The sequence below is a fragment of the Rattus norvegicus genome, chromosome 1, assembly GCF_036323735.1.
Source record: "Rattus norvegicus strain BN/NHsdMcwi chromosome 1, GRCr8, whole genome shotgun sequence".
Taxonomy (NCBI): domain Eukaryota; kingdom Metazoa; phylum Chordata; class Mammalia; order Rodentia; family Muridae; genus Rattus; species Rattus norvegicus.
Genome location: NC_086019.1, coordinates 19,174,947 through 19,183,634, shown reverse-complemented (window position 1 = coordinate 19,183,634; position 8,688 = coordinate 19,174,947). Strand labels below are relative to the sequence as shown.

Here is an 8,688-nt window from a genome sequence, read left to right as displayed (position 1 = left end):
TCAATGCAATCCCCATCAAAATACCAATCCAATTCTTCAAAGAGTTAGACAGAACAATTTGCAAATTCATCTGGAATAACAAAAAACCCAGGATAGCTAAAGCTATCCTCAACAATAAGAGGACTTCAGGGGGAATCACTATCCCTGAACTCAAGCAGTATTACAGAGCAATAGTGATAAAAACTGCATGGTATTGGTACAGAGACAGACAGATAGACCAATGGAATAGAATTGAAGACCCAGAAATGAACCCACACACCTATGGTCACTTGATTTTTGACAAAGGAGCCAAAACCATCCAATGGAAAAAAGATAGCATTTTCAGCAAATGGTGCTGGTTCAACTGGAGGGCAACATGTAGAAGAATGCAGATCGATCCATGCTTATCACCCTGTACAAAGCTTAAGTCCAAGTGGATCAAGGACCTCCACATCAAACCAGACACACTCAAACTAATAGAAGAAAAACTAGGGAAGCATCTGGAACACATGGGCACTGGAAAAAATTTCCTGAACAAAACACCAATGGCTTATGCTCTAAGATCAAGAATCGACAAATGGGATCTCATAAAACTGCAAAGCTTCTGTAAGGCAAAGGACACTGTGGTTAGGACAAAACGACAACCAACAGATTGGGAAAAGATCTTTACCAATCCTACAACAGATAGAGGCCTTATATCCAAAATATACAAAGAACTCAAGAAGTTAGACCGCAGGGAAACAAATAACCCTATTAAAAAATGGGGTTCAGAGCTAAACAAAGAATTCACAGCTGAGGAATGCCGAATGGCTGAGAAACACCTAAAGAAATGTTCAACATCTTTAGTCATAAGGGAAATGCAAATCAAAACAACCCTGAGATTTCACCTCACACCAGTGAGAATGGCTAAGATCAAAAACTCAGGTGACAGCAGATGCTGGCGAGGATGTGGAGAAAGAGGAACACTCCTCCATTGTTGGTGGGATTGCAGACTGGTAAAACCATTCTGGAAATCAGTCTGGAGGTTCCTCAGAAAATTGGACATTGAACTGCCTGAGGATCCAGCCATACCTCTCTTGGGCATATACCCAAAAGATGCCTCAACATATAAAAGAGACACGTGCTCCACTATGTTCATCGCAGCCTTATTTATAATAGCCTGAAACTGGAAAGAACCCAGATGCCCTTCAACAGAGGAATGGATACAGAAAATGTGGTACATCTACACAATGGAATATTACTCAGCTATCAAAAACAACGAGTTTATGAAATTCGTAGGCTAATGGTTGGAACTGGAAAATATCATCCTGAGTGAGCTAACCCAATCACAGAAAGACATACATGGTATGCACTCACTGATAAGTGGCTATTAGCCCAAATGCTTGAATTACCCTAGATCCCTAGAACAAATGAAACTCAAGACGGATGATCAAAATGTGAATGCTTCTCTCCTTCTTTAAATGAGGAAAAAGAATACCCCTGGCAGGGAAGGGAGAGGCAAAGATTAAAACAGAGACTGAAGGAACACCCATTCAGAGCCTGCCCCACAGGTGGCCCATACATATACAGCCACCCAATTAGACAAGATGGATGAAGCAAAGAAGTGCAGACCGACAGGAGCCGGATGTAGATCGCTCCTGAGAGACACAGCCAGAAACAGCAAATACAGAGGCGAATGCCAGCAGCAAACCACTGAACTGAGAATAGGTCCCCCGTTGAAGGAATCAGAGAAAGAACTGGAAGAGCTTGAAGGTGCTCGAGACCCCAAAAGTACAACAATGTCAAGCAACCAGAGCTTCCAGGGACTAAGCCACTACCTAAAGACTATACATGGACTGACCCTGGACTCTGTCCCCATAGGTAGCAATGAATATCCTAGTAAGAGCACCAGTGGAAGGGGAAGCCCTGGGTCCTGCTAAGACTGAACCCCCAGTGAACTAGACTATGCGGGGAGGGTAGCAATGGGGGGAGGTTTGGGAGGGGAACACCCATAAGGAAGGGGAGGGGGGAGGGTGATGTTTGTCCGGAAACCGGGAAAGGGAATAACACTTGAAATGTATATAAGAAATACTCAAGTTAATAAAAAAAAAAAAAAGAAAGAATTGATAAATGGGACCTCATGAAACTGAAAAGCTTCTGCCAGGCAAAGAATATAGTCAATAAGACAAATTGGCATCCTACAGATTGGGAAAAAAAATCTTCACAAACACCACATCTGATAGAGAGCTAATATCCAAAATATATAAAGAACTCAAGAAGCTAATCATCAACAAAACCAAACAACCTAATCAAAAATGGGGTGTAGAACTAAAGTGAGAATTCACAACAAAGGAATCTCAAATGGCTGAGAAGCACCTAAAAAAATGTTCAAAGTCCTTAGTGATCAGAGAAATGCAAATCAAAATGACCATGAAATTGCACCTTACACCCGTCAGAATGGCTAAGATCAAAACCTCAGGTGATAACACATGTTCGTGAGGCTATGGAGAAAAAGGAACATTCCTCCATTGCTGGTGGGATTGCAAACTGGTACAACCACTCTGGAAATCAATTTGGAGGTTCCTTAGAAAATTGCAAATAGACCTACCTAAAGACCCAGAAATATCACTCTTGGGAATATACCCAAAAGATACCCCACCATGCCACAAGGTCACATGTTCCACTATGTTCATAATGGCCTTATTTGTGATAGACAGAAGCTGGAAACAACCCAGATGTCCCAAGACAAAAGAATGGATTCACAAAATGTGGCTCATTTACACAATGGAATACTACTCCGCTATTAAGAACAAGGACATCCTGAATTTTGAAGGCAAATGGAAGGAACTAGAAATATCATCCTGAGTGAGGTAACTCAGGCCTAAAAGGACATACATGGTATGTAATCACTGATAAGTGGTTATTAGCCTCCCCCCCCCCAAAAAAAAGTACAGAATACCCAAGATACAGTCCACAGAACTCAAAAAGGTCAACAAGCTGAAGGGTCCAAGTGAGGGTGCCTCAGTCCCACTTGAGAGGGAGAAGAAAGCAATCATGGGGCTGGGGCGGTAAGGGTGGGGGAGGAGTTAGGGGAGAGAAACAGGATGGAGGTTGGGCTAAAGGGGAACATAATCTGGTATTGGGTAGGGAAAAGGACTGAAGCCATGAGGGCCAGCAGAAAGAATGGAAACAGCGACCTTGGGAGGAAAGAGGTTGGGAGGACCCTCTAGAATGTAGCACAGACCTGACAAGTGAGATACTCTCAGGACTCAAAGGAGGGGACGCAAGATGAAATGCCCTACAATAGGGAGAGGTAACTTACTGAACCAACTTCCAGAAAGAATACAGGGCATCAAGTGAGGGATGGCATTGCTATCCCACAGTCAAAGCTCTGACCCATAATTCCTCCTGTCTGAAAGAAATGCAGGGATGGAAATGGAGAAGAACCTGAGGAAAAGAAGGTCCAGTGACAGGCCCAAAGTGGGATCTAGCCAAAGGGGAAGCCCCAAGACCTGACACCATTACTGAAGCTATGGAGAGTTCACAGAAAGGGACCTATCATGACTGCCCTCCAAAAGACACAACAAAGAATCAGATGTAGATATGTGCACCCAATCAATAAGCAGAAGCTGCTGACCCTGTGGTCGAATTAGGGAAAAGCTGGAGGAAGCTGAGGAGGGCAACCCTATAGGAGGACCAGAAGTCTCAATTAACCTGGGCCCTCCAAGGTCTCTCAGACACTGGATCACCAATCAGATAGTCTATACCAGTTGAGATGAGGCCCCCAACACATATACAGCAGAGGATTCCCAGGTCTGGGTTTAGTCAGAGAAGATGCACCTAACCCTCAAGAGACTGGAGGCTCCAAGAAGTTTAGAGGTCTGGTGGGGTGGGTGGTGTGGGGACATTCTTGTGGAGACAGAGCAGGGAGGGATGGTGGACCAGGAGCAGAATAAAAATAAAATCTGGAGTGTAAAAATAAATAAATAAAAAGAATAATTTAAAAAAGAATAAAATGAGAAATTTCAGATCTACAAAATGCCTAATTACCCTCTTTTTCAGATGTTGTTTATCTAAAAAATACAACCCATGCCTGTTACAGGAAGTAGAAAGCCCTGGGAAATATCTCATCCTTTCCTAAGCCCAAAATATTATTTGCATTACTACTTTTCCCCGGACCTTTCTCTTCCCATCTTAGCCTTGGCATCCTGACTGCTGTCGCTCTCAATATTGCCTGTGTCTATTTTGAGCTTTCTGTGGTCACTTTGCTTTGAAGTGGAAGCTGACCTATTGTTTAGAATGATATTGTTGGGTAATAAAGGGAAGCCATATTTCATTCCTCTTTCCTGTCTCTGTTATGACCGGATTCAAACTAAACTTTCATTGTTTACACAAACTTTTTTCTAACATAAGCTCTTATATTTAAAAGCTAAGTTGGAGGGCTAGCACATTGGCTCAGTTGGTAAAGGGACCTGCCACCAAGCCTGACAACCTGAGCTTGATTCCTGGGCTACCTATGCTAGAAGAAAATAAACACTTCCCATAGGCTGGTCTTTGTCTTCCATTCAAGCTAGGTAGTTAAATTAAGTAGGTAGGTAGGTAGGTAGGTAGGAAGGTAGGTAGGTAGGTAGGTAGGTAGGTAGGTAGGTAGGTAGGTAGGTAGGTAGGTAGGAAGGGAGATAGGTAAGTAGGTAGGAAGATAGATAGATAGATAGATAGATAGATAGATAGATAGATAGATAGATAGATAGATAGGTGATAGATAGAGAGATAGATAGATGGATGATTGATAGATAGATGTGTGTGTGTACACATGTATGCCTATGAGTCTGTATGCATGTGCATTCACATACACCAAAAAAGGTAATTTTTGAAAATGTTAAAACAGAAAACTGAGTCAGAAAGAAAATCATTCCTGTGGGACTCTATTGGTAGGTCAGTCCAGAGTCCTACTTCATAAGGAGTGCTATAAAGTTTGGAGGAGTTGTTTTATAATTTTAAAGTTAAATTATTATCTAGTTTTATCCAAAGTTAATAAATTGTAACTATAATTGTGTCTATATTATAGACCCAGGGCTATTAACACTATTCTAAAAAATAATACTGTAAGTGTATTTGACATAAAATATAAGTGGAATATAAGTAACATCTGAGAAGATCTAAGTAGTTTTGGGGCCGATTATGCCATTGCAAATATTATAGACCTCCAAAATCAACAGCTGACTAAAATGACAAAATTGGTTACAGGAGGTTATGTAACTACCTTTCTTTCTTCCTCTCTTTTGGAGGGAGAGGCCGTTTTCAATGCCAAAGCTCTTGCAACACTAAGAAAAATAAATGAAACGAAGGATTTTTTAATCAATTTAATCAGTTTAATTTGGGCTTTGCATCTCAAAAAGAAATCTTGCGGACTTATTCTACACGACTCACTGAGACTGGGCTCTCCAATTCTGCATATTAATTGGTTGTTGTTTTCTGTCCAGAAAGAATTCTCCTAGCAAAGACACCAACCCAAGCTGAAACGTTAGCTGAGCAAGGTGGACACGGATGAGCACAGCAACCTGGATGGGGAAAAGGGCGTAGTACCCCAACCCTACACGAAGAATTATAGGCAACTGAGTAAAGCTGAGAGTTGAAAAGGAAGTCTTAACAAGGGAAGAGCAACCATTTAGATGTCCGGTGCCAAATAAATGGTCATCCCTGACAACATATACACAAGAAACACTATATATGAACTCAACAGGCCGACTTCTGGATGATTACCCAAAATTCTTCATTGTGGGAGCAGACAATGTGGGCTCCAAGCAGATGCACATCTCTCCAAGGGAAGGCGTGGTGTGATGGGCAAGAGTACCATGATGCACAAGGCCATCCGGGGATACCTGGAGAACAACCCGGCTCTGGAGAAACTGCTGCCTCACTTCCGGGGAAACGTGAGCTTCGCGTTTACCACGGAGGATCTCACTGAGATTAGGGCCATGCTGCTGACCAGTAAGGTGCCTGCTGCTGCGCTAGCTGGCGCCATTGCCTCATGTGAGGTCACTGCGCATGCTCAGAACACTGGTCTGGCGCCTGAGAAGACCTCCTTCTTCCAAGCTTCAGGCATCACCACTAAAATCTCCAGAGTTACCATTGAAATTCTGAGTGATGTACAGCTGATAAAACCTGGAGACAAGGTAGGAGCGAGTGAACATGCTGAACACCCCCTTTCTCCCTTGGGCGGATCATCTGGTAGGTGTTCGACAATGGCAGCATTTATAACCCTGACATGCTGGACATCACAAACCAGATCCTGCACTCTCACTTCCTGGAGGGTGTCTGCAATATGACCAGGGTCTGTCTGCAGGTTGGCTACTCGACTGTTGCCACAGGGCCTCACTCTATCATCAGTGGGTACAAGCAGGTCCTGACTTTTGGCTGTGGAGACTGATTACACCTTCCCACTTGCTGAAAAGGTTGAGGCCTCCCTGGCGGATCCATCTGCATTTGCAGCTGCTGCCCCTGTGGCTGCTACCACCACTGCTGCTCCTGCTGCTGCTGCAGCCCAGTCAAGGCCGAAGCAAAGGAAGAGTCAGAGGAATCAGATGAGGATATGGGATTCGGTCTCTTTGACTAACTCCTTCAATGCAACCAAGTCAGCCTGCTTAATTTGAGAAAGATGGAAATAAAGGCTTACTTCTCTTTTTAAAAATTAATATATATATATATATATATATATATATATATATATATATATATCTGCATGCAGTAACAATTGAAAATAGTCAATTAGTTTGAAGGAAAGAAGGGCCTACAAAGTATTAGGCAAGACAAAAGGGAAGAAAGACTGTTGTAATTAAGGGAGGAAGGACAGAAGGAAGGAAGGAAGGAAGGAAGGAAGGAAGGAAGGAAGGAAGGAAGGAAAAAGAAAGAAAGAAAGAAAGAAAGAAAGAAAGAAAGAAAAAAGAAAAGAAAAGAAAGAGAGAAGGAAAGAAAGATCTTTTTTACCTTAACAACAAAACCTTAAAATGCTATTTGGCTGTAACCACCTATGATGTTGTGTAGCCCAGATTAAATGACCCTTGTAAGTCATGATCACGCTTGACCTCTCTGGACTTTCTGTCTTCTACCTCAGTGTGATCCCCTGTACTATTACCTGAGATTCTTCACCACCTTCACTCCTGCTTCTCTAGCTTCTGGTTCCCGTTTGTTTTATTATTTCTTTTCCTCCTCCTCCTCCTCCTCCTCCTCCTCCTCCTCCTCCTCCTCCTCCTCCTCCTCCTCCTCCTCTGTGTAAATAGAAAGTTTTCCCAAGGTTTCCACATTTGACCTCACCTAACCCACTTAACAGAGAGTAATTGTTCTGTCTTTCCCATGCCCCATTCAATCAATCTAAACTCTTCCGTATTCCTTACACCAATGCCATCTCTTCAGCTGCTGCCCCTACTCTCCAGTTCAGGCATTAATCACTCCTACCTGCAGTATTCAATGGCTTTCCAACAGTTCTCTCTCTCTACCATGTGGACCACAGCCCAGCCCTCTGGTGTAACAACAGACAGCTGTATCCACTAGTGATGGTTCTGAGTCTTTATGTGTGGAAGGAATTCCTTTACTTCTCAACAGGCTCTAATGAAGTCCTGGCTGTTTTTATCTACCTTCTCAATTTATAAACTTCTCGAGAATAAAACTCACATTTGACAGCTCTATATCACCATCATCTCGCCTGCTGTTTTCATAAATGTTTTCTGAATACTATTAGACAACTTTCAGTGCTTCGGTGAATTAGAAATAAAAACAAGTTTCACAAAGCATTTTTGTTTTGATATTTTTTATACGTGGTATTCTCAGAGGACCTTAGAATTTTCCAGGTAACACTTCTGTCATACTCAGAAGATAACTATGGATTCCTAAGCCCACAGTAAATTGTATTCAACAGGGCTGTGTGTCTGTCTAAGTATCATGAAGAACATCACTAAAGAAGACATAAAATTCCACATATTTTTATTCTGTAAAAGTAGCTGGTTAATTGATTAGGCTGAATTTATCTGATGATTTTTTTTAAATTGGTCCTAAAATTCAAGTTTAAAAAATAATAAGAAAAGATAGATTACTTCTTGTAGATGGTGTACAAAGAAATTAGTGAATGTATTTTAAAAAATTCAACACATGTGAATTAAGTTACAAATTGTTCTAGAAAAACTACTAAGAAACTTAAACATGCTGTCATTCGATAACATGGTCTTTCATTGTCTCTTTTGTGTTCAATATTATACAAATAATTAGGTGCACAGGTGTATGTACATATTGAGCATACACTTAAAAATACCTTAGACTTTTGAGAAATTATGATAATATTGCATTTATAACCACTGTGGAAATATGCTTAGAATGTCAGATGATCTGTCAATATCTATTCCATTAAAGAATTAAACTGGGGGCTGGGGATTTAGCTCAGTGGTAGAGCGCTTACCTAGGAAGCACAAGGCCCTGGGTTCGGTCCCCAGCTCCGAAAAAAAAAGAACCAAAAAAAAAAAAAGAATTAAACTGGAAGTTTGAGCAATGAAAGCACTCTTTGTTTAACGCTCTCCTGTCCTCTTTCAGAATTACTGTTCATGCAGTCTGTAATCTGAACTCAAGGTGAGGTAACTAACTCCCTGTCACCAACACAATCAAAGCAAAGAGTCACCTTCTAGTCTTGCCAGGACCACTGCTCTCCTAAAGGGTATCAGTCGGGACAGAGAGCAGAGTCTC

General features: G+C 41.7%; 1 pseudogene; it reads left to right on the top strand.

The window, feature by feature from the left end:
- The first annotated feature begins 5,688 nt into the window (after positions 1 to 5,688).
- Positions 5,689 to 6,574, top strand: Rplp0-ps4 (ribosomal protein lateral stalk subunit P0, pseudogene 4; annotated as a pseudogene).
- The last annotated feature ends 2,114 nt before the right edge of the window (positions 6,575 to 8,688 follow it).